We start from the raw sequence: 25,033 nt of genomic DNA on the forward strand, positions 1-25,033 counted from the left end.
AAAGCATGGTCGCAAATGGGTCTTCCAAATGGACAATGACCCCAAGCATACTTCCAAATGGCTTAAGGACAACAAAGTCAAGGTATTGGAGTGGCCATCACAAAGCCCTGACTTCAATCCTATAGAAAATGTGTGTGCAGAACTGAAAAAGTGTATGCGAGCAAGGAGGCCTACAAATCCGACTCAGTTTCACCAGCTCTGTCAGGAGGAATGGGCCCAAAGGAACTCACCCAACTTATTGTCGGAAGCTTGTGGAAGGCTACACGAAACGTTTGACCCACGTTAAACAATTTAAAGGCAATGCTACCAAATACTAATTGAGTGTATGTAAACTTCTGACCCACTGGGAATGTGATGAAAGAAATAAAAGCTGAAATATATCATTATCTCTACTATTATTCTGACGTTTCACATTCTTAAAATAAAGTGATGATCCTAACTGACCTAAGACAGGGAATTTTTTACTAGGATTAAATGTCAGAAATTGTGAAAAACTTAGTTTAAATGTAGTTTAAAAACAAGTTAAATGTATTTGGCTAAGGTGTATGCAAATTTCCAACTTCAACTTCATATATAACGATGGTTGTTGATGTGTATGGATGAATTTCAAATACATTTTTGTACATTTGAATGTTGCAGTAATAGGACCTTGGTCTATAGCGTTTGAGCGAGCGAGAGAGAACATTATTTTAAGATAGCGAGCCCTGATCCCAATGACTTAATTGCCCCCGAACGGAGAGAAAGAAAACGGGCACATTTTTGGCAAATCACAAGGCTCATTTGAATTTCTTGATGCATCAGGAAAATTCTACGCAACAAAAGAGTGGTCAAGTTAAGATCTGACAACGGCACCTTCACACTGACAGTGAAAAGTTGAATTGGATGAAAATGCATTCATGCCAAGTCAATAGCCATTTCCGCACCTAAATTATATCTCCACAGCGGAAGACAGCGGCTCAACTTCAGGGTGTATGGGTTTGATGGATGAGTGTGTTTGTTTGTGCTCTCTGAAGGCCTCCCTTTGTCTGACACGGAATAACTCTGTTCAGGTTGACCTACTTAAATGTCCAATAAAACGGTATTATTAGTATTATCACATGCACCGCTATCATCCTTGTAAATCATGTGACGCAGGCCCTATGGTCATCATTGTCACGCTCCCCACAGAGTGATGAAGTGCCCACAAAACAAAAACTCACAATGACCCAGTTACGAATTTAAGACTGTTGCTCCGACTGATTTTAAAAGTGAAGCTACTTTGGGGATTGCTGCACTTTGAGTTGAACGTGTGCATAGGAAGAGTTTATTATCTCTGTCTTTACTTCACAGATTTTCTCCTGTGGATGAGGTCAATTTACTACACAGATACTCTTCCAATATTTTTCATCATTATTACCACGCTACGTAGTTTTACCTACTACTACAATCACTAGTATTATCACACAACTAGCACAGCAATACTGTCCTACCAAGCAAAAAGGCAGTAACTCCTCATTTGGTCGAAAATTAGTTCATGTCATTTTTGCTACATTAAATACATGCTAAATCATGTGGACAAGTATCCTGCCTCTATCGTATTGTGATTTGGAGAAAATGTGGGTCATGTTAGCAGTAACTGTATAAAGTTACTGTGAAACCAAGGTAAATAAAAGCCATTTTTTTCTCAGTTCCACGCTACGAGCAGTTACTGTCTTTTTGCTTGGTAGGGCAGAATAGTAATCCCACGACACCAGTTCAACCACTACTTCAGTATTGCATTTAATGAATAGAAGTATTAACATGTTTTAACAAGAGTTGCGACAGAGGTTGGAGTGGAATAATTGTGACTTGTCTGTCTCCAGCAAATCTTTGAGTGCACAGTGGGGACTATGGCTTCTAATGATTTCATTTCACACCCTGCCCATCATACCGGCTATCATCATATTGCAGAAATAATTGCTTGGGTTCCTGTGAAGACTAAGACATGATTTCCCTTTGCCTCTTATCATCAGTGAAACATTAAAAACATCCATCATAAAACTGTGCAAAACTGTATCCCTAGCACTTTGAAATTATTATTCTTTTTTAAAAGCTGCTTACCTTGTACTTTGCACATCCATAGTGTGAGTTCAGTACATTCTCCGGTTAGGGGAGGCTGAGTTTAAGTAAAGAAATACTGTACCTCTGATATGTTAAGTCATGATTATTTAATTAAAGTTAGGATTATGGCATTTAATACAACAGGAACTGGGGATATGTTGGTGTGTTATGACAATTACAACAACAAAAACCATAAACCATTAAACTGATGATTCATAATACAAAAAAAGGTAAACAAAATAATAACTCGCACAGAATAAAAATGTATTTAGTCTTGTAATAGTATTTACTGAACATAATACCATTCTGTTTTCGACTGTGTGACTGGGGTTGCTATTTAGGAGGTGGGATTGAGGGGGAGATGAATGGTTGCTGACAGGCCTAACCTCAATCCTTGGCCGGACATGCTGACATTTGAGTTGTCTAGTTTGCAGGGTTTGATGAGTTAGCCAAGGTGCTTGTGTCCAGATGCAGCCACTTTGTCTCTGCAGGAGTTCAGGAAGCTTGAGGCGAGACTCCCCTAGGTGGTGGAAGATGGTTGTAATTCTGGGGGAGCAGTTGGTTTTCATTTCAGTAGCAATGTTTTTTACTCTCCAAGGTACAGATCTATCTGCCAAAGGGTAAGAAGCATAGGATGCGGGAAGACACTAGGTGTGTTCCAGGGGGTCTGTTGTGAAGGCACTGAGATTGTGATAAGGTCACATTGAGTTCACACAGAGTTCAAACCCGAAAAAGTGCCCCATTGTGATCCAAAAAATTGTAGATATAAAGTCACTGTCAATGTCTGAAAAATTGCAGGAATTCTGTGCAGTAGTGCATTAGTTTTGAGCACTTCTCCACACCTTGTTTTTTGACTGGAAGTTTAATCCGGCCAACCTTCACAGCTTTGTATAGAATTTATAGATTTTGTAGTGATAGGCTCAACATGTGATGCCGTCAAGTTTCCAAATTTTCAGTGATTCAAGTCCAACACATGAACCATTCAGCCAACACAGCCGTGTGAAATATTTACCAAACAAGCTGCAATAACTGAATATCTAGAATGTAATTTTATGCTGCAGTGTTAAGATTTATCTTCACTGGAACTAAGGGGCCCGATCCATGAAAAACAGATCATTATTCCTCCTCCACCAAACTTTTCAAATGACACTATGCATTCAGGCAAGTAGAGTTATCCTGGCATCCGCCAAACCCAGATTCGTCCGTTGGACTGCCAGATGGTAAAGCGTGATTCATCACTCCAGATAATTAATTTCCATGGCTCCAGAGTCCAATGGCAGTGAGCTTTACACCACACCAGCCGATGCTTGGTATTGTGTATGGTGATCTTAAGCTTGTGTGCAGCTGCTCGGCCATGGAAACCCATTTCATGAAGCTCCCAACAAACAGTTATTGTCCTGAAATTGCTTTCAGAGGCAGTTTGGAACTCGGTAGTGAGTGTTACAGACAATTTTTATGCACTACGCGCTTCAGCACTTGGCGGTCACATTCTGTGAGCTTGTGTTGCCTACCACATCGCAGCTGAGGCGTTGTTGCTCCTAGATGTTTCCACTTCACAATAACAGGACATACGGTTGACAGCAGGGCAGAAATTTGACGAAATGAATTGTTGGAAAGGTGACATCCTGTGACGGTACCACGTTGAAAGTCACTGAGCTATTCAGTAAGCCATTCTATGACAAACCATTTTTTATTTTTAACATATCCTTGGTGACTTGATATGGATAATGTGCTTAATGCATGGACTTGTCCTTTGATTCAAGTGCTCAGAATATATATTCCTTGAGAAACAGTTCAAATAGGCTCTTCAGTAGACAGTCTCGTCTTTACAGAAGTAAAATTGACAGAATGAGATAAACGGCTGGTTAATGCCTGGTAGTTAACATAGCAAGCTGCGATGGCCGAGCGGTTAAGGTGTTGGACTTGAAATCCAATGGGGTCTCCCCGCGCAGGTTTGAACCCTGCTCACAGCGCTATGACAAACCATTTCTTTTTTTACATATCCTTGGTGACTTGATAAGGATAATGTGCTTAATGCATGGACTTGTCCAGTGATTCAAGTGCTCAGAATATATCTGCCTTGACAAACAGTTCAAATAGGCTCTTCAGTACAGATACTGTTGTTTGTGTTAGATTTGCGATGGAAAATCTGAGAGCCAAGTGGTTAAGTCCTCAGACTTGAAACCCAATTGCGTCTCCCTGCTCTTTTTAAAATCTTATTCTCAGTGAATAGTCCACTTGTACTTTCTCTGCACATAGTTTTTTGACTTGCACATTAAACTTCCAACCTTCACAGCTTTGGAAAGGACCGAGGTTACTTGGCGCAATAAGATCAATATGTCGTGCCATCAAGTTGACCATTTTGCACCAATGATGTCTGTTTCCAAATCTCAATCCCTTTACTTGCATTCCAACAGCTGCAATGGCCGAGTTCTTTAGACGTTGGACCTGAATTTCAATGGGGTCTCCCCACCCATGTTCTTACCTTGCTCGAAGCGTATAGCCCACTTCTGCTTTCTCCTCATCACTTTCCTTAGATTCCTACTGCTGCGATGGCCAAGTGGTTTAAGCATTGGAATCAAAATCCAATATGTTCTCCTTGGACAGTTTTTACAGGGTGATGATAAAGTAGACCTTTAGTAAATGGATCTGTCTCCTCTGAATTTAAATTGTCCTTACTTTATGGGCTCGTCTAACGATTGAAGTGCTCAGAAAATAGCTTATTATACTTGAATAATATTTCAACTAGGCATTTGGATACTTTTGTCCTTGTGTGAGCTAACTCAGCAAGCTGTGATTGCAGAGTGGTTAAATCGTTGACCTCGAAATCCATTGGGTTCGCCCAGTGCAGTTTTGAACCCTGCGCGCAGCGCTTTGACAATCCAGTCTTTATTTGTTACTGATCATTGGGGACTTGATATGGATAATGCTTGGACATGTCCTTTGATTCAAGTGTTCAGAATTTATCTTCCATGACAAACATTTAAAGTAGGCTCTTCAATAGCGATAATATGGTCATTTTAGAGGTAAAATGGACAGAACGAGATAGCGGACTGGTTAAGGCATCACAGCTAACAGGAGAAGCTGTGATGGCCGAGAGGTTAAGGCGTTGGATTCGAAATCCAATGGGGTCTCCCCGCGCAGGTTCGAACCCTGCTCATAGCGCATTGAAAAACCAGTCTTTATTTGCAACATGTCATTGGGGAGTTGATATGGATAATGTCCTTAATCCGTGGACTTGTCCTTTGATTCAGGTGCTCAGAATATATCTTCCAAGACAAAAAGGAGTTCAAATAGGCTCTTCAGAACTGATCCTGTTGGTTGTGAGGATGTCGAGCTGTTAAGATAACAGAGTAAGTTTTGATGGCAGAGTGGACTTGAAATCCAATGTTGTCTTCCTGCGCAGGGTTGAAATCTGCTCGCAGTGCTATGACAAACCAGTATTTTGAACATATCCTTGGTGACTTGATATGGATAATCTCTTTAAGACATGGACTTGTCCAGTGATTCAAGTGCTCAGAATACTTTTGTCTTTGTGTGAGCTAATTGAGAAAGTGTGAGTGGTTAATACGTGATTTGGCGTAATAAGATCAATACGTCGGGCCATCAAGTTTTCCATTTTACACCAATGATGTCTGTTTCCAAATCCCAATCCCTTTACTTGTTCCAACAGCTGCAATGGCCGATTCTTTAGACGTTGGACCTGAATTTCAATGGGGTCTCCCCACCCATGTTCTTACCTTGCTCGAAGCGTATAGCCCACTTCTGCTTTCTCCTCATCACTTTCCTTAGATTCCTACTGCTGCGATGGCCAAGTGGTTTAAGCATTGGAATCAAAATCCAATATGTTCTCCTTGGACAGTTTTTACAGGGTGATGATAAAGTAGACCTTTAGTAAATGGATCTGTCTCCTCTGAATTTAAATTGTCCTTACTTTATGGGCTCGTCTAACGATTGAAGTGCTCAGAAAATAGCTTATTATACTTGAATAATATTTCAACTAGGCATTTGGATACTTTTGTCCTTGTGTGAGCTAACTCAGCAAGCTGTGATTGCAGAGTGGTTAAATCGTTGACCTCGAAATCCATTGGGTTCGCCCAGTGCAGTTTTGAACCCTGCGCGCAGCGCTTTGACAATCCAGTCTTTATTTGTTACTGATCATTGGGGACTTGATATGGATAATGCTTGGACATGTCCTTTGATTCAAGTGTTCAGAATTTATCTTCCATGACAAACATTTAAAGTAGGCTCTTCAATAGCGATAATATGGTCATTTTAGAGGTAAAATGGACAGAACGAGATAGCGGACTGGTTAAGGCATCACAGCTAACAGGAGAAGCTGTGATGGCCGAGAGGTTAAGGCGTTGGATTCGAAATCCAATGGGGTCTCCCCGCGCAGGTTCGAACCCTGCTCATAGCGCATTGAAAAACCAGTCTTTATTTGCAACATGTCATTGGGGAGTTGATATGGATAATGTCCTTAATCCGTGGACTTGTCCTTTGATTCAGGTGCTCAGAATATATCTTCCAAGACAAAAAGGAGTTCAAATAGGCTCTTCAGAACTGATCCTGTTGGTTGTGAGGATGTCGAGCTGTTAAGATAACAGAGTAAGTTTTGATGGCAGAGTGGACTTGAAATCCAATGTTGTCTTCCTGCGCAGGGTTGAAATCTGCTCGCAGTGCTATGACAAACCAGTATTTTGAACATATCCTTGGTGACTTGATATGGATAATCTCTTTAAGACATGGACTTGTCCAGTGATTCAAGTGCTCAGAATACTTTTGTCTTTGTGTGAGCTAATTGAGAAAGTGTGAGTGGTTAATACGTGATTTGGCGTAATAAGATCAATACGTCGGGCCATCAAGTTTTCCATTTTACACCAATGATGTCTGTTTCCAAATCCCAATCCCTTTACTTGTTCCAACAGCTGCAATGGCCGATTCTTTAGACGTTGGACCTGAATTTCAATGGGGTCTCCCCACCCATGTTCTTACCTTGCTCGAAGCGTATAGCCCACTTCTGCTTTCTCCTCATCACTTTCCTTAGATTCCTACTGCTGCGATGGCCAAGTGGTTTAAACTTTGCAAATGAACTCCAGTGTTGTCTCCCTGTACAGTTTTTAAAACTGCTTGCATCGCATTGACAAACCAGTCTTTATTTGTAAAATAGCATTGGTGACTTGATATTGATGAAGTGCTTAATGCATAGACTTGTCCTTTGATTCAAGTGCTCAGAACATGTATTCCTTGAATAACAGTTCAAATAGGCTCTTCAGTAGACAGTCTCGTCTTTACAGAAGTAAAATTGACAGAATGAGATAAACGACTGGTTAAGGCCTGACAGTTAATATAGCAAGCTGTGATGGCCGAGTGGTTAAGGCGTTGGACTTGAAATCCAATGGGGTCTCCCCGCGCAGGTTTGAATCCTGCTCACAGCGCTATGACAAACCATTTCTTTTTTTACATATCCTTGGTGACTTGATATGGATAATGTGCTTAATGCATGGACTTGTCCTTTGATTCAAGTGCTCAGAATATATCTGCCTTTACAAGCAGTTCAAATAGGCTCTTCAGTACAGATACTGCTGTTTGTGTTAGATTTGCGATGGAAAATCTGAGAGCCAAGTGGTTAAGTCCTCAGACTTGAAACCCAATTGCGTCTCCCTGCTCTTTTTAAAATCTTATTCTCAGTGAATAGTTCACTTGTACTTTCTCTGCACATAGTTTTTTGACTTGCACATTAAACTTCCAACCTTCACAGCTTTGGAAAGGACCGAGGTTACTTGGCGCAATAAGATCATTATGTCGTGCCATCAAGTTGACCACTTTACACCAATGATGTCTGTTTCCAAATCCCAATCCCTTTACTTGCATTCCAACAGCTGCAATGGCCGAGTTCTTTAGACGTTGGACCTGAATTTCAATGGGGTCTCCCCACCCATGTTCTTACCTTGCTCGAAGCGTATAGCCCACTTCTGCTTTCTCCTCATCACTTTCCTTAGATTCCTACTGCTGCGATGGCCAAGTGGTTTAAGCATTGGAATCAAAATCCAATATGTTCTCCCTGGACAGTTTTTACAGGGTGATGATAAAGTAGACCTTTAGTAAATGGATCTGTCTCCTCTGAATTTAAATTGTCCTTACTTTATGGGCTCGTCTAACGATTGAAGTGCTCAGAAAATAGCTTATTATACTTGAAAAATATTTCAACTAGGCATTTGGATACTTTTGTCCTTGTGTGAGCTAACTCAGCAAGCTGTGATTGCAGAGTGGTTAAATCGTTGACCTCGAAATCCATTGGGTTCGCCCAGTGCAGTTTTGAACCCTGCGCGCAGCGCTTTGACAATCCAGTCTTTAATTGTTACTGATCATTGGGGAGTTGATATGGATAATGTCCTTAATCTGTGGACTTGTCCTTTGATTCAGGTGCTCAGAATATATCTTCCAAGACAAAAAGGAGTTCAAATACGCTCTTCAGAACAGATCCTGTTGGTTGTGAGATAGTCGAGCTGTTAAGGACTGCAAGATAACAGAGTAAGTTTTGATGGCAGAGTAGACTTGAAATCCAATGTTGTCTTCCTGCGCAGGGTTGAAATCTGCTCGCAGTGCTATGACAAACCAGTATTTTGAACATATCCTTGGTGACTTGATATGGATAATCTCTTTAAGACATGGACTTGTCCAGTGATTCAAGTACTCAGAATACTTTTGTCTTTTTGTGAGCTAGTTGAGAAAGCTGTGATGGCCGAGAGGTTAAGGCGTTGGATTCGAAATCCGATGGGGTCTCCCCGCGCAGGTTCGAACCCTGCTCATAGCGCATTGACAAACCAGTCTTTATTTGCAACATGTCATTGGGGAGTTGATATGGATAATGTCCTTAATCCGTGGACTTGTCCTTTGATTCAGGTGCTCAGAATATATCTTCCAAGACAAAAAGGAATACTTTTGTCTTTGTGTGAGCTAATTGAGAAAGTTGTGATGGCCGAATGGTTAATACGTGATTTGGCGCAATAAGATCAATATGTCGTGCCATCAAGTTTACCATTTTACACCAATGATGTCTGTTTCCAAATCTCAATCCCTTTACTTGTTCCAACAGCTGCAATGGCCGATTCTTTAGACGTTGGACCTGAATTTCAATGGGGTCTCCCCACCCATGTTCTTACCTTGCTCGAAGCGTATAGCCCACTTCTGCTTTCTCCTCATCACTTTCCTTAGATTCCTACTGCTGCGATGGCCAAGTGGTTTAAGCTTTGCAAATGAACTCCAGTGTTGTCTCCCTGTACAGTTTTTAGAACTGCTTGCATCGCATTGACAAACCAGTCTTTATTTGTAAAATAGCTTTGGTGACTTGATATTGATGAAGTGCTTAATGCATAGACTTGTCCTTTGATTCAAGTGCTCAGAATATGTATTCCTTGAATAACAGTTCAAATAGGCTCTTCAGTAGACAGTCTCGTCTTTGCAGAAGTAAAATTGACAGAATGAGATAAACGACTGGTAGTTAGCATAGCAAGCTGTGATGGCCGAGTGGTTAAGGCGTTGGACTTGAAATCCAATGGGGTCTCCCCGCGCAGGTTCGAACCCTGCTCACAGCGCTATGACAAACCATTTATTTTTTTTACATATCCTTGGTGACTTGATATGGATAATGTGCTTAATGCATGGACTTGTCCTTTGATTCAAGTGCTCAGAATATATCTGCCTTGACAAACAGTTCAAATAGGCTCTTCAGTACAGATACTGTTGTTTGTGTTAGATTTGCGATGGAAAATCTGAGAGCCAAGTGGTTAAGTCTTCAGACTTGAAACCCAATTGCGTCTCCCTGCTCTTTTTAAAATCTTATTCTCAGTGAATAGTCCACTTGTACTTTCTCTGCACATAGTTTTTTGACTTCCAACCTTCACAGCTTACGAGGTTCACGAGGTTACTTAAGATCAATATGTCGGGCCATCAAGTTGACCATTTTGCACCAATGATGTCTGTTTCCAAATCTCAATCCCTTTACTTGCATTCCAACAGCTGCAATGGTCGAGTTCTTTAGACGTTGGACCTGAATTTCAATGGGGTCTCCCCACCCATGTTCTTACCTTGCTCGAAGCGTATAGCCCACTTCTGCTTTCTCCTCATCACTTTCCTTAGATTCCTACTGCTGCGATGGCCAAGTGGTTTAAACTTTGCAAATGAACTCCAGTGTTGTCTCCCTGTACAGTTTTTAAAACTGCTTGCATCGCATTGACAAACCAGTCTTTATTTGTAAAATAGCATTGGTGACTTGATATTGATGAAATGCTTTATGCATAGACTTGTCCTTTGATTCAAGTGCTCAGAATATGTATTCCTTGAATAACAGTTCAAATAGGCTCTTCAGTAGACAGTCTCGTCTTTACAGAAGTAAAATTGACAGAATGAGATAAACGACTGGTTAAGGCCTGGTAGTTAATAGAGCAAGCTGTGATGGCCGAGTGGTTAAGGCGTTGGACTTGAAATCCAATGGGGTCTCCCTGCGCAGGTTCGAACCCTGCTCACAGCGCTATGACAAACCATTTATTTTTTTACATATCCTTGGTGACTTGATATGGATAATGTGCTTAATGCATGGACTTGTCCTTGGACTTGATATGGATAATGCTTGGACATGTCCTTTGATTCAAGTGCTCAGAATTTATCTTCCATGACAAACATTTAAAGTAGGCTCTTCAATAGCGATAATATGGTCATTTTAGAGGTAAAATGGACAGAACGAGATAGCGGACTGGTTAAGGCATCGCAGCTAACAGGAGAAGCTGTGATGGCCGAGAGGTTAAGGTGTTGGATTCGAAATCCGATGGGGTCTCCCCGCGCAGGTTCGAACCCTGCTCATAGCGCATTGACAAACCAGTCTTTATTTGCAACATGTCATTGGGGAGTTGATATGGATAATGTCCTTAATCCGTGGACTTGTCCTTTGATTCAGGTGCTCAGAATATATCTTCCAAGGAGTAGGCTCTTCAGAACAGATCCTGTTGGTTGTGAGATAGTCGAGCTGTTAATGACTGCAAGATAACAGAGTAAGTTTTGATGGCAGAGTGGACTTGAAATCCAATGTTGTCTTCCTGCGCAGGGTTGAAATCTGCTCGCAGTGCTATGACAAACCAGTATTTTGAACATATCCTTGGTGACTTGATATGGATAATCTCTTTAAGACATGGACTTGTCCAGTGATTCAAGTGCTCAGAATACTTTTGTCTTTGTGTGAGCTAATTGAGAAAGCTGTGATGGCCGAGAGGTTAAGGTGTTGGATTCGAAATCCGATGGGGTCTCCCCGCGCAGGTTCGAACCCTGCTCATAGCGTATTGACAAACCAGTCTTTATTTGCAACATGTCATTGGGGAGTTGATATGGATAATGTCCTTAATCTGTGGACTTGTCCTTTGATTCAGGTGCTCAGAATATATCTTCCAAGACAAAAAGGAGTTCAAATAGGCTCTTCAGAACAGATCCTGTTGGTTGTGAGATAGTCGAGCTGTTAATGACTGCAAGATAACAGAGTAAGTTTTGATGGCAGAGTGGACTTGAAATCCAATGTTGTCTTCCTGCGCAGGGTTGAAATCTGCTCGCAGTGCTATGACAAACCAGTATTTTGAACATATCCTTGGTGACTTGATATGGATAATCTCTTTAAGACATGGACTTGTCCAGTGATTCAAGTGCTCAGAATACTTTTGTCTTTGTGTGAGCTAATTGAGAAAGTTGTGATGGCCGAATGGTTAATACGTGATTTGGCGCAATAAGATCAATATGTCGTGCCATCAAGTTTACCATTTTACACCAATGATGTCTGTTTCCAAATCCCAATCCCTTTACTTGTTCCAACAGCTGAAATGGCCGATTCTTTAGACGTTGGACCTGAATTTCAATGGGGTCTCCCCACCCATGTTCTTACCTTGCTCGAAGCGTATAGCCCACTTCTGCTTTCTCCTCATCACTTTCCTTAATGGGGTCTCCCCGCGCAGGTTCGAACCCTGCTCACAGCGCTATGACAAACCATTGATTTTTTTTACATATCCTTGGTGACTTGATATGGATAATAAACTTAATGCATGGACTTGTCCTTTGTTTCAAGTGCTCATAATATATCTGCCTTGACAAACAGTTCAAATAGGCTCTTCAGTACAGATACTGTTGTTTGTGTTAGATTTGCGATGGAAAATCTGAGAGCCAAGTGGTTAAGTCCTCAGACTTGAAACCCAATTGCGTCTCCCTGCTCTTTTTAAAATCTTATTCTCAGTGAATAGTCCACTTGTACTTTCTCTGCACATAGTTTTTTGACTTGCACATTAAACTTCCAACCTTCACAGCTTTGGAAAGGACCGAGGTTACTTTGATTCAAGTGCTCAGAATATGTATTCCTTGAATAACAGTTCAAATAGGCTCTTCAGTAGACAGTCTCGTCTTTGCAGAAGTAAAATTGACAGAATGAGATAAACGACTGGTAGTTAGCATAGCAAGCTGTGATGGCCGAGTGGTTAAGGCGTTGGACTTCAAATCCAATGGGGTCTCCCCGCGCAGGTTCGAACCCTGCTCACAGCGCTATGACAAACCATTTATTTTTTTTACATATCCTTGGTGTCTTGATATGGATAATGTGCTTAATGCATGGACTTGTCCTTTGATTCAAGTGCTCAGAATATATCTGCCTTGACAAACAGTTCAAATAGGCTCTTCAGTACAGATACTGTTGTTTGTGTTAGATTTGCGATGGAAAATCTGAGAGCCAAGTGGTTAAGTCTTCAGACTTGAAACCCAATTGCGTCTCCCTGCTCTTTTTAAAATCTTATTCTCAGTGAATAGTCCACTTGTACTTTCTCTGCACATAGTTTTTTGACTTCCAACCTTCACAGCTTACGAGGTTCACGAGGTTACTTAAGATCAATATGTCGGGCCATCAAGTTGACCATTTTGCACCAATGATGTCTGTTTCCAAATCTCAATCCCTTTACTTGCATTCCAACAGCTGCAATGGTCGAGTTCTTTAGACGTTGGACCTGAATTTCAATGGGGTCTCCCCACCCATGTTCTTACCTTGCTCGAAGCGTATAGCCCACTTCTGCTTTCTCCTCATCACTTTCCTTAGATTCCTACTGCTGCGATGGCCAAGTGGTTTAAACTTTGCAAATGAACTCCAGTGTTGTCTCCCTGTACAGTTTTTAAAACTGCTTGCATCGCATTGACAAACCAGTCTTTATTTGTAAAATAGCATTGGTGACTTGATATTGATGAAATGCTTTATGCATAGACTTGTCCTTTGATTCAAGTGCTCAGAATATGTATTCCTTGAATAACAGTTCAAATAGGCTCTTCAGTAGACAGTCTCGTCTTTACAGAAGTAAAATTGACAGAATGAGATAAACGACTGGTTAAGGCCTGGTAGTTAATAGAGCAAGCTGTGATGGCCGAGTGGTTAAGGCGTTGGACTTGAAATCCAATGGGGTCTCCCTGCGCAGGTTCGAACCCTGCTCACAGCGCTATGACAAACCATTTATTTTTTTACATATCCTTGGTGACTTGATATGGATAATGTGCTTAATGCATGGACTTGTCCTTGGACTTGATATGGATAATGCTTGGACATGTCCTTTGATTCAAGTGCTCAGAATTTATCTTCCATGACAAACATTTAAAGTAGGCTCTTCAATAGCGATAATATGGTCATTTTAGAGGTAAAATGGACAGAACGAGATAGCGGACTGGTTAAGGCATCGCAGCTAACAGGAGAAGCTGTGATGGCCGAGAGGTTAAGGTGTTGGATTCGAAATCCGATGGGGTCTCCCCGCGCAGGTTCGAACCCTGCTCATAGCGCATTGACAAACCAGTCTTTATTTGCAACATGTCATTGGGGAGTTGATATGGATAATGTCCTTAATCCGTGGACTTGTCCTTTGATTCAGGTGCTCAGAATATATCTTCCAAGGAGTAGGCTCTTCAGAACAGATCCTGTTGGTTGTGAGATAGTCGAGCTGTTAACGACTGCAAGATAACAGAGTAAGTTTTGATGGCAGAGTGGACTTGAAATCCAATGTTGTCTTCCTGCGCAGGGTTGAAATCTGCTCGCAGTGCTATGACAAACCAGTATTTTGAACATATCCTTGGTGACTTGATATGGATAATCTCTTTAAGACATGGACTTGTCCAGTGATTCAAGTGCTCAGAATACTTTTGTCTTTGTGTGAGCTAATTGAGAAAGCTGTGATGGCCGAGAGGTTAAGGCGTTGGATTCGAAATCCGATGGGGTCTCCCCGCGCAGGTTCGAACCCTGCTCATAGCGTATTGACAAACCAGTCTTTATTTGCAACATGTCATTGGGGAGTTGATATGGATAATGTCCTTAATCTGTGGACTTGTCCTTTGATTCAGGTGCTCAGAATATATCTTCCAAGACAAAAAGGAGTTCAAATAGGCTCTTCAGAACAGATCCTGTTGGTTGTGAGATAGTCGAGCTGTTAATGACTGCAAGATAACAGAGTAAGTTTTGATGGCAGAGTGGACTTGAAATCCAATGTTGTCTTCCTGCGCAGGGTTGAAATCTGCTCGCAGTGCTATGACAAACCAGTATTTTGAACATATCCTTGGTGACTTGATATGGATAATCTCTTTAAGACATGGACTTGTCCAGTGATTCAAGTGCTCAGAATACTTTTGTCTTTGTGTGAGCTAATTGAGAAAGTTGTGATGGCCGAATGGTTAATACGTGATTTGGCGCAATAAGATCAATATGTCGTGCCATCAAGTTTACCATTTTACACCAATGATGTCTGTTTCCAAATCCCAATCCCTTTACTTGTTCCAACAGCTGAAATGGCCGATTCTTTAGACGTTGGACCTGAATTTCAATGGGGTCTCCCCACCCATGTTCTTACCTTGCTCGAAGCGTATAGCCCACTTCTGCTTTCTCCTCATCACTTTCCTTAATGGGGTCTCCCCGCGCAGGTTCGAACCCTGCTCACAGCGCTATGACAAACCATTGATTTTTTTTACATATCCTTGGTGACTTGATATGGATAATAAACTTAATGCATGGACTTGTCCTTTGTTTCAAGTGCTCATAATATATCTGCCTTGACAAACAGTTCAAATAGGCTCTTCAGTACAGATACTGTTGTTTGTGTTAGATTTGCGATGGAAAATCTGAGAGCCAAGTGGTTAAGTCCTCAGACTTGAAACCCAATTGCGTCTCCCTGCTCTTTTTAAAATCTTATTCTCAGTGAATAGTCCACTTGTACTTTCTCTGCACATAGTTTTTTGACTTGCACATTAAACTTCCAACCTTCACAGCTTTGGAAAGGACCGAGGTTACTAGATCAATATGTCGTGCCATCAAGTTGACCATTTTGCACCAATGATGTCTGTTTCCAAATCTCAATCCCTTTACTTGCATTCCAATAGCTGCAATGGCCGAGTTCTTTAGACGTTGGACCTGAATTTCAATGGGGTCTCCCCACCACCATCTTCTTACCTTGCTCGAAGCGTATAGCCCACTTCTGCTTTCTCCTCATCACTTTCCTTAGATTCCTACTGCTGCGATGGCCAAGTGGTTTAAGCATTGGAATCAAAATCCAATATGTTCTCCCTGTACAGTTTTTACAGGGTGATGATAAAGTAGACTTTTAGTAATTGGATCTGTCTCCTCTGAATTTAAATTGTCCTTACTTTATGGGCTCGTCTAACGATTGAAGTGCTCAGAAAATAGCTTATTTGACTTGAAAAATATTTCAACTAGGCATTTGGATACTTTTGTCCTTGTGTGAGCTAACTCAGCAAGCTGTGATTGCAGACTGGTTAAATCGTTGACCTCGAAATCCATTGGGTTCGCCCAGTGCAGTTTTGAACAATCCAGTCTTTATTTGTTACTGATCATTGGGGACTTGATATGGATAATGCTTGGACATGTCCTTTGATTCAAGTGCTCAGAATTTATCTTCCATGACAAACATTTAAAGTAGGCTCTTCAATAGCGATAATATGGTCATTTTAGAGGTAAAATGGACAGAACGAGATAGCGGGCTGGTTAAGGCAGAGTAGCCAACAGGAGAAGCTGTGATGGCCGAGAGGTTAAGGCGTTGGATTCGAAATCCAATGGGGTCTCCCCGCGCAGGTTCGAACCCTGCTCACAGCGCTTTGACAAGCAAGTCTTTATTTGCAACATGTCATTTGGGAGTTGATATGGATAGTGGACTTGTACTTTGATTCAGGTGCTCAGAATATATCTTCCAAGACAAAAATGAATAGGCTCTTCAGAACAGATCCTGTTGGTTGTGAGATAGTCGAGCTGTTAAGGACTGCAAGATAACAGAGTAAGTTTTGATGGCAGAGTGGACTTGAAATCCAATGTTGTCTTCCTGCGCAGGGTTGAAATCTGCTCGCTATGACAAACCAGTATTTTGAACATATGACTTGATAGGAATCTAAGACATGGACTTGTCCAGTGATTCAAGTGCTCGGAATACTTTTTGTCTTTGTCTTTGTGTGAGCTAATTGAGAAAGTTGTGATGGCCGAGTGGTTATTACGTGATTTGGCGCAATAAGATCAATATGTCGTGCCATCAAGTTGACCATTTTACACCAATGATGTCTGTTTTCAAATCCCCAATCCCTTTACTTGTTCCAACAGCTGCAATGGCCGATTCTTTAGACGTTGGACCTGAATTTCACTGGGGTCTCCCCACCCATGTTCTTACCTTGCTCGAAGCGTATAGCCCACTTCTGCTTTCTCCTCATCACTTTCCTTAGATTCCTATTGCTGCGATGGCCAAGTGGTTTAAGCTTTGCAAATGAACTCCAGTGTTGTCTCCCTGTACAGTTTTTAAAACTGCTTGCATCGCATTGACAAACCAGTCTTTATTTGTAAAATAGCATTGGTGACTTGATATTGATGAAATGCTTAATGCATAGACTTGTCCTTTGATTCAAGTGCTCAGAATATGTATTCCTTGAATAACAGTTCAAATAGGCTCCTCAGTAGACAGTCTCGTCTTTACAGAAGTAAAATTGACAGAATGAGATAAAGGCGTTGGACTTGAAATCCAATGGGGTCTCCCCGCGCAGGTTCGAACCCTGCTCACAGCGCTATGACAAACCATTTATTTTTTTACATATCCTTGGTGACTTGATATGGATAATGTGCTTAATGCATGGACTTGTCCTTTGATTCAAGTGCTCAGAATATGTCTGCCTTGACAAACAGTTCAAATAGGCTCTTCAGTACAGATACTGTTGTTTGTGTTAGATTTGCAATGGAAAATCTGAGAGCCAAGTGGTTAAGTCTTCAGACTTGAAACCCAATTGCGTCTCCCTGCTCTTTTTAAAATCTTATTCTCAGTGAATAGTCCACTTGTACTTTCTCTGCACATAGTTTTTTGACTTGCACATTAAACTTCCAACCTTCACAGCTTTGGAAAGGACCGAGGTTACTAGATCAATATGTCGTGCCATCAAGTTGACCATTTTGCACCAACGATGTCTGTTTCCAAATCCCAATCCCTTTACTTGCATTCCAACAGCTGCAATGGCCGAGGTCTTTAGACGTTGGACCTGCATTTCAATGGGGTCTCCCCACCCATGTTCTTACCTTGCTCGAAGCGTATAGCCCACTTCTGCTTTCTCCTCATCACTTTCCTTAGATTCCTACTGCTGCGATGGCCAAGTGGTTTAAGCATTGGAATCAAAATCCAATATGTTCTCCCTGTACAGTTTTTACAGGGTGATGATAAAGTAGACCTTTAGTAATTGGATCTGTCTCCTCTGAATTTAAATTGTCCTTACTTTATGGGCTCGTCTAACGATTGAAGTGCTCAGAAAATAGCTTATTTGACTTGAAAAATATTTCAACTAGGCATTTGGATACTTTTGTCCTTGTGTGAGCTAACTCAGCAAGCTGTGATTGCAGACTGGTTAAATCGTTGACCTCGAAATCCATTGGGTTCGCCCAGTGCAGTTTTGAACAATCCAGTCTTTATTTGTTACTGATCATTGGGGACTTGATATGGATAATGCTTGGACATGTCCTTTGATTCAAGTGCTCAGAATTTATCTTCCATGACAAACATTTAAAGTAGGCTCTTCAATAGCGATAATATGGTCATTTTAGAGGTAAAATGGACAGAACGAGATAGCGGGCTGGTTAAGGCAGAGTAGCCAACAGGAGAAGCTGTGATGGCCGAGAGGTTAAGGCGTTGGATTCGAAATCCAATGGGGTCTCCCCGCGCAGGTTCGAACCCTGCTCACAGCGCTTTGACAAACAAGTCTTTATTTGCAACATGTCATTTGGGAGTTGATATGGATAATGTCCTTAATCTGTGGACTTGTCCTTTGATTCAGGTGCTCAGAATATATCTTCCAAGACAAAAATGAATAGGCTTTTCAGAACAGATCCTGTTGGTTGTGAGATAGTCGGACTGCAAGATAACAGAGTAAGTTTTGATGGCAGAGTGGACTTGAAATCCAATGCGCAGGGTTGAAATCTGCTCGCTATGACAAACCAGTATTTTGAACATATGACTTGATAGGAATCTAAGACATGGACTTGTCCAGTGATTCAAGTGCTCGGAATACTTTTTGTCTTTGTCTTTGTGTGAGCTAATTGAGAAAGTTGTGATGGCCGAGTGGTTAATACGTGATTTGGCGCAATAAGATCAATATGTCGTGCCATCAAGTTTACCATTTTACACCAATGATGTCTGTTTCCAAATCCCCAATCCCTATAACTGTTCCAACAGCTGCAATGGCCGATTCTTTAGACGTTGGACCTGAATTTCACTGGGGTCTCCCCACCCATGTTCTTACCTTGCTCGAAGCGTATAGCCCACTTCTGCTTTCTCCTCATCACTTTCCTTAGATTCCTACTGCTGCGATGGCCAAGTGGTTTAAGCTTTGCAAATGAACTCCAGTGTTGTCTCCCTGTACAGTTTTTAGAACTGCTTGCATCGCATTGACAAACCAGTCTTTATTTGTAAAATAGCATTGGTGACTTGATATTGATGAAGTGCTTAATGCATAGACTTGTCCTTTGATTCAAGTGCTCAGAATATGTATTCCTTGAATAACAGTTCAAATAGGCTCTTCAGTAGACAGTCTCGTCTTTACAGAAGTAAAATTGACAGAATGAGATAAACGACTGGTAGTTAACATAACAAGCTGTGATGGCCGAGTGGTTAAGGCGTTGGACTTGAAATCCAATGGGGTCTCCCCGCGCAGGTTCGAACCCTGCTCACAGTGCTATGACAAACCATTTATTTTTTTACATATCCTTGGTGACTTGATATGGATAATGTGCTTAATGCATGGACTTGTCCTTTGATTCAAGTGCTCAGAATATATCTGCCTTGACAAACAGTTCAAATAGGCTCTTCAGTACAGATACTGTTGTTTGTGTTAGATTTGCGATGGAAAATCTGAGAGCCAAGTGGTTAAGTCTTCAGACTTGAAACCCAATTGCGTCTCCCTGCTCTTTTTAAAATCTTATTCTCAGTGAATAGTCCACTTGTACTTTCTCTGCACATAGTTTTTTGACTTGCACATTAAACTTCCAACCTTCACAGCTTTGGAAAGGACCGAGGTTACTAGATCAATATGTCGTGCCATCAAGTTGACAATTTTGCACCAACGATGTCTGTTTCCAAATCCCAATCCCTTTACTTGCATTCCAACAGCTGCAATGGCCGAGGTCTTTAGACGTTGGACCTGCATTTCAATGGGGTCTCCCCACCCATGTTCTTACCTTGCTCGAAGCGTATAGCCCACTTCTGCTTTCTCCTCATCACTTTCCTTAGATTCCTACTGCTGCGATGGCCAAGTGGTTTAAGCATTGGAATCAAAATCCAATATGTTCTCCCTGTACAGTTTTTACAGGGTGATGATAAAGTAGACCTTTAGTAATTGGATCTGTCTCCTCTGAATTTAAATTGTCCTTACTTTATGGGCTCGTCTAACGATTGAAGTGCTCAGAAAATAGCTTATTTGACTTGAAAAATATTTCAACTAGGCATTTGGATACTTTTGTCCTTGTGTGAGCTAACTCAGCAAGCTGTGATTGCAGACTGGTTAAATCGTTGACCTCAAAATCCATTGGGTTCGCCCAGTGCAGTTTTGAACAATCCAGTCTTTATTTGTTACTGATCATTGGGGACTTGATATGGATAATGCTTGGACATGTCCTTTGATTCAAGTGCTCAGAATTTATCTTCCATGACAAACATTTAAAGTAGGCTCTTCAATAGCGATAATATGGTCATTTTAGAGGTAAAATGGACAGAACGAGATAGCGGGCTGGTTAAGGCAGAGTAGCCAACAGGAGAAGCTGTGATGGCCGAGAGGTTAAGGCGTTGGATTCGAAATCCAATGGGGTCTCCCCGCGCAGGTTCGAACCCTGCTCACAGCGCTTTGACAAACAAGTCTTTATTTGCAACATGTCATTTGGGAGTTGATATGGATAGTGGACTTAATCCGTGGACTTGTCCTTTGATTCAGGTGCTCAGAATATATCTTCCAAGACAAAAATGAATAGGCTCTTCAGAACAGATCCTGTTGGTTGTGAGATAGTCGAGCTGTTAAGGACTGCAAGATAACAGAGTAAGTTTTGATGGCAGAGTGGACTTGAAATCCAATGCGCAGGGTTGAAATCTGCTCGCTATGACAAACCAGTATTTTGAACATATGACTTGATAGGAATCTAAGACATGGACTTGTCCAGTCATTCAAGTGCTCGGAATACTTTTTGTCTTTGTCTTTGTGTGAGCTAATTGAGAAAGTTGTGATGGCCGAGTGGTTAATACGTGATTTGGCGCAATAAGATCAATATGTCGTGCCATCAAGTTTACCATTTTACACCAATGATGTCTGTTTCCAAATCCCCAATCCCTATAACTGTTCCAACAGCTGCAATGGCCGATTCTTTAGACGTTGGACCTGAATTTCACTGGGGTCTCCCCACCCATGTTCTTACCTTGCTCGAAGCGTATAGCCCACTTCTGCTTTCTCCTCATCACTTTCCTTAGATTCCTACTGCTGCGATGGCCAAGTGGTTTAAGCTTTGCAAATGAACTCCAGTGTTGTCTCCCTGTACAGTTTTTAGAACTGCTTGCATCGCATTGACAAACCAGTCTTTATTTGTAAAATAGCATTGGTGACTTGATATTGATGAAGTGCTTAATGCATAGACTTGTCCTTTGATTCAAGTGCTCAGAATATGTATTCCTTGAATAACAGTTCAAATAGGCTCTTCAGTAGACAGTCTCGTCTTTACAGAAGTAAAATTGACAGAATGAGATAAACGACTGGTAGTTAACATAACAAGCTGTGATGGCCGAGTGGTTAAGGCGTTGGACTTGAAATCCAATGGGGTCTCCCCGCGCAGGTTCGAACCCTGCTCACAGCGCTATGACAAACCATTTATTTTTTTACATATCCTTGGTGACTTGATATGGATAATGTGCTTAATGCATGGACTTGTCCTTTGATTCAAGTGCTCAGAATATATCTGCCTTGACAAACAGTTCAAATAGGCTCTTCAGTACAGATACTGTTGTTTGTGTTAGATTTGCGATGGAAAATCTGAGAGCCAAGTGGTTAAGTCTTCAGACTTGAAACCCAATTGCGTCTCCCTGCTCTTTTTAAAATCTTATTCTCAGTGAATAGTCCACTTGTACTTTCTCTGCACATAGTTTTTTGACTTGCACATTAAACTTCCAACCTTCACAGCTTTGGAAAGGACCGAGGTTACTAGATCAATATGTCGTGCCATCAAGTTGACAATTTTGCACCAACGATGTCTGTTTCCAAATCCCAATCCCTTTACTTGCATTCCAACAGCTGCAATGGCCGAGGTCTTTAGACGTTGGACCTGCATTTCAATGGGGTCTCCCCACCCATGTTCTTACCTTGCTCGAAGCGTATAGCCCACTTCTGCTTTCTCCTCATCACTTTCCTTAGATTCCTACTGCTGCGATGGCCAAGTGGTTTAAGCATTGGAATCAAAATCCAATATGTTCTCCCTGTACAGTTTTTACAGGGTGATGATAAAGTAGACCTTTAGTAATTGGATCTGTCTCCTCTGAATTTAAATTGTCCTTACTTTATGGGCTCGTCTAACGATTGAAGTGCTCAGAAAATAGCTTATTTGACTTGAAAAATATTTCAACTAGGCATTTGGATACTTTTGTCCTTGTGTGAGCTAACTCAGCAAGCTGTGATTGCAGACTGGTTAAATCGTTGACCTCGAAATCCATTGGGTTCGCCCAGTGCAGTTTTGAACAATCCAGTCTTTATTTGTTACTGATCATTGGGGACTTGATATGGATAATGCTTGGACATGTCCTTTGATTCAAGTGCTCAGAATTTATCTTCCATGACAAACATTTAAAGTAGGCTCTTCAATAGCGATAATATGGTCATTTTAGAGGTAAAATGGACAGAACGAGATAGCGGGCTGGTTAAGGCAGAGTAGCCAACAGGAGAAGCTGTGATGGCCGAGAGGTTAAGGCGTTGGATTCGAAATCCAATGGGGTCTCCCCGCGCAGGTTCGAACCCTGCTCACAGCGCTTTGACAAACAAGTCTTTATTTGCAACATGTCATTTGGGAGTTGATATGGATAGTGGACTTAATCCGTGGACTTGTCCTTTGATTCAGGTGCTCAGAATATATCTTCCAAGACAAAAATGAATAGGCTCTTCAGAACAGATCCTGTTGGTTGTGAGATAGTCGAGCTGTTAAGGACTGCAAGATAACAGAGTAAGTTTTGATGGCAGAGTGGACTTGAAATCCAATGCGCAGGGTTGAAATCTGCTCGCTATGACAAACCAGTATTTTGAACATATGACTTGATAGGAATCTAAGACATGGACTTGTCCAGTCATTCAAGTGCTCGGAATACTTTTTGTCTTTGTCTTTGTGTGAGCTAATTGAGAAAGTTGTGATGGCCGAGTGGTTAATACGTGATTTGGCGCAATAAGATCAATATGTCGTGCCATCAAGTTTACCATTTTACACCAATGATGTCTGTTTCCAAATCCCCAATCCCTATAACTGTTCCAACAGCTGCAATGGCCGATTCTTTAGACGTTGGACCTGAATTTCACTGGGGTCTCCCCACCCATGTTCTTACCTTGCTCGAAGCGTATAGCCCACTTCTGCTTTCTCCTCATCACTTTCCTTAGATTCCTACTGCTGCGATGGCCAAGTGGTTTAAGCTTTGCAAATGAACTCCAGTGTTGTCTCCCTGTACAGTTTTTAGAACTGCTTGCATCGCATTGACAAACCAGTCTTTATTTGTAAAATAGCATTGGTGACTTGATATTGATGAAGTGCTTAATGCATAGACTTGTCCTTTGATTCAAGTGCTCAGAATATGTATTCCTTGAATAACAGTTCAAATAGGCTCTTCAGTAGACAGTCTCGTCTTTACAGAAGTAAAATTGACAGAATGAGATAAACGACTGGTAGTTAACATAACAAGCTGTGATGGCCGAGTGGTTAAGGCGTTGGACTTGAAATCCAATGGGGTCTCCCCGCGCAGGTTCGAACCCTGCTCACAGCGCTATGACAAACCATTTATTTTTTTACATATCCTTGGTGACTTGATATGGATAATGTGCTTAATGCATGGACTTGTCCTTTGATTCAAGTGCTCAGAATATATCTGCCTTGACAAACAGTTCAAATAGGCTCTTCAGTACAGATACTGTTGTTTGTGTTAGATTTGCGATGGAAAATCTGAGAGCCAAGTGGTTAAGTCTTCAGACTTGAAACCCAATTGCGTCTCCCTGCTCTTTTTAAAATCTTATTCTCAGTGAATAGTCCACTTGTACTTTCTCTGCACATAGTTTTTTGACTTGCACATTAAACTTCCAACCTTCACAGCTTTGGAAAGGACCGAGGTTACTAGATCAATATGTCGTGCCATCAAGTTGACAATTTTGCACCAACGATGTCTGTTTCCAAATCCCAATCCCTTTACTTGCATTCCAACAGCTGCAATGGCCGAGGTCTTTAGACGTTGGACCTGCATTTCAATGGGGTCTCCCCACCCATGTTCTTACCTTGCTCGAAGCGTATAGCCCACTTCTGCTTTCTCCTCATCACTTTCCTTAGATTCCTACTGCTGCGATGGCCAAGTGGTTTAAGCATTGGAATCAAAATCCAATATGTTCTCCCTGTACAGTTTTTACAGGGTGATGATAAAGTAGACCTTTAGTAATTGGATCTGTCTCCTCTGAATTTAAATTGTCCTTACTTTATGGGCTCGTCTAACGATTGAAGTGCTCAGAAAATAGCTTATTTGACTTGAAAAATATTTCAACTAGGCATTTGGATACTTTTGTCCTTGTGTGAGCTAACTCAGCAAGCTGTGATTGCAGACTGGTTAAATCGTTGACCTCGAAATCCATTGGGTTCGCCCAGTGCAGTTTTGAACAATCCAGTCTTTATTTGTTACTGATCATTGGGGACTTGATATGGATAATGCTTGGACATGTCCTTTGATTCAAGTGCTCAGAATTTATCTTCCATGACAAACATTTAAAGTAGGCTCTTCAATAGCGATAATATGGTCATTTTAGAGGTAAAATGGACAGAACGAGATAGCGGGCTGGTTAAGGCAGAGTAGCCAACAGGAGAAGCTGTGATGGCCGAGAGGTTAAGGCGTTGGATTCGAAATCCAATGGGGTCTCCCCGCGCAGGTTCGAACCCTGCTCACAGCGCTTTGACAAACAAGTCTTTATTTGCAACATGTCATTTGGGAGTTGATATGGATAGTGGACTTAATCCGTGGACTTGTCCTTTGATTCAGGTGCTCAGAATATATCTTCCAAGACAAAAATGAATAGGCTCTTCAGAACAGATCCTGTTGGTTGTGAGATAGTCGAGCTGTTAAGGACTGCAAGATAACAGAGTAAGTTTTGATGGCAGAGTGGACTTGAAATC

General features: G+C 41.4%; 20 non-coding genes across 20 annotated transcripts; all 20 read left to right on the forward strand.

Moving 5' to 3' along the window:
* The first annotated feature begins 3,970 nt into the window (after window positions 1–3,970).
* Window positions 3,971–4,052, forward strand: trnas-uga (transfer RNA serine (anticodon UGA)). Its single transcript has one exon. It is a non-coding gene; the product is annotated as a tRNA-Ser (tRNA).
* A 1,110-nt stretch (window positions 4,053–5,162) lies between these two features.
* Window positions 5,163–5,244, forward strand: trnas-cga (transfer RNA serine (anticodon CGA)). The gene has a single exon. It is a non-coding gene; the product is annotated as a tRNA-Ser (tRNA).
* A 1,173-nt stretch (window positions 5,245–6,417) lies between these two features.
* On the forward strand, window positions 6,418–6,499 carry trnas-cga (transfer RNA serine (anticodon CGA)). The gene has a single exon. It is a non-coding gene; the product is annotated as a tRNA-Ser (tRNA).
* A 936-nt stretch (window positions 6,500–7,435) lies between these two features.
* On the forward strand, window positions 7,436–7,517 carry trnas-uga (transfer RNA serine (anticodon UGA)). Its single transcript has one exon. It is a non-coding gene; the product is annotated as a tRNA-Ser (tRNA).
* A 1,297-nt stretch (window positions 7,518–8,814) lies between these two features.
* trnas-cga (transfer RNA serine (anticodon CGA)) lies at window positions 8,815–8,896 on the forward strand. The gene has a single exon. It is a non-coding gene; the product is annotated as a tRNA-Ser (tRNA).
* A 699-nt stretch (window positions 8,897–9,595) lies between these two features.
* Window positions 9,596–9,677, forward strand: trnas-uga (transfer RNA serine (anticodon UGA)). The gene has a single exon. It is a non-coding gene; the product is annotated as a tRNA-Ser (tRNA).
* An 853-nt stretch (window positions 9,678–10,530) lies between these two features.
* On the forward strand, window positions 10,531–10,612 carry trnas-uga (transfer RNA serine (anticodon UGA)). Its single transcript has one exon. It is a non-coding gene; the product is annotated as a tRNA-Ser (tRNA).
* A 252-nt stretch (window positions 10,613–10,864) lies between these two features.
* trnas-cga (transfer RNA serine (anticodon CGA)) lies at window positions 10,865–10,946 on the forward strand. Its single transcript has one exon. It is a non-coding gene; the product is annotated as a tRNA-Ser (tRNA).
* Window positions 10,947–11,330: 384 nt separating this feature from the next.
* Window positions 11,331–11,412, forward strand: trnas-cga (transfer RNA serine (anticodon CGA)). Its single transcript has one exon. It is a non-coding gene; the product is annotated as a tRNA-Ser (tRNA).
* A 2,092-nt stretch (window positions 11,413–13,504) lies between these two features.
* On the forward strand, window positions 13,505–13,586 carry trnas-uga (transfer RNA serine (anticodon UGA)). Its single transcript has one exon. It is a non-coding gene; the product is annotated as a tRNA-Ser (tRNA).
* Window positions 13,587–13,838: 252 nt separating this feature from the next.
* trnas-cga (transfer RNA serine (anticodon CGA)) lies at window positions 13,839–13,920 on the forward strand. The gene has a single exon. It is a non-coding gene; the product is annotated as a tRNA-Ser (tRNA).
* Window positions 13,921–14,304: 384 nt separating this feature from the next.
* On the forward strand, window positions 14,305–14,386 carry trnas-cga (transfer RNA serine (anticodon CGA)). The gene has a single exon. It is a non-coding gene; the product is annotated as a tRNA-Ser (tRNA).
* Window positions 14,387–16,152: 1,766 nt separating this feature from the next.
* trnas-cga (transfer RNA serine (anticodon CGA)) lies at window positions 16,153–16,234 on the forward strand. Its single transcript has one exon. It is a non-coding gene; the product is annotated as a tRNA-Ser (tRNA).
* Window positions 16,235–18,264: 2,030 nt separating this feature from the next.
* Window positions 18,265–18,346, forward strand: trnas-cga (transfer RNA serine (anticodon CGA)). The gene has a single exon. It is a non-coding gene; the product is annotated as a tRNA-Ser (tRNA).
* Window positions 18,347–19,250: 904 nt separating this feature from the next.
* On the forward strand, window positions 19,251–19,332 carry trnas-uga (transfer RNA serine (anticodon UGA)). The gene has a single exon. It is a non-coding gene; the product is annotated as a tRNA-Ser (tRNA).
* A 1,080-nt stretch (window positions 19,333–20,412) lies between these two features.
* trnas-cga (transfer RNA serine (anticodon CGA)) lies at window positions 20,413–20,494 on the forward strand. Its single transcript has one exon. It is a non-coding gene; the product is annotated as a tRNA-Ser (tRNA).
* A 914-nt stretch (window positions 20,495–21,408) lies between these two features.
* On the forward strand, window positions 21,409–21,490 carry trnas-uga (transfer RNA serine (anticodon UGA)). The gene has a single exon. It is a non-coding gene; the product is annotated as a tRNA-Ser (tRNA).
* A 1,080-nt stretch (window positions 21,491–22,570) lies between these two features.
* Window positions 22,571–22,652, forward strand: trnas-cga (transfer RNA serine (anticodon CGA)). The gene has a single exon. It is a non-coding gene; the product is annotated as a tRNA-Ser (tRNA).
* Window positions 22,653–23,566: 914 nt separating this feature from the next.
* trnas-uga (transfer RNA serine (anticodon UGA)) lies at window positions 23,567–23,648 on the forward strand. Its single transcript has one exon. It is a non-coding gene; the product is annotated as a tRNA-Ser (tRNA).
* Window positions 23,649–24,728: 1,080 nt separating this feature from the next.
* Window positions 24,729–24,810, forward strand: trnas-cga (transfer RNA serine (anticodon CGA)). Its single transcript has one exon. It is a non-coding gene; the product is annotated as a tRNA-Ser (tRNA).
* Window positions 24,811–25,033: the final 223 nt, after the last annotated feature.

The sequence above is a fragment of the Oncorhynchus mykiss genome, chromosome 28, assembly GCF_057628025.1.
Source record: "Oncorhynchus mykiss isolate SJ-2025 chromosome 28, ASM5762802v1, whole genome shotgun sequence".
In the NCBI taxonomy this organism is placed as follows: Eukaryota; Metazoa; Chordata; class Actinopteri; order Salmoniformes; family Salmonidae; genus Oncorhynchus; species Oncorhynchus mykiss.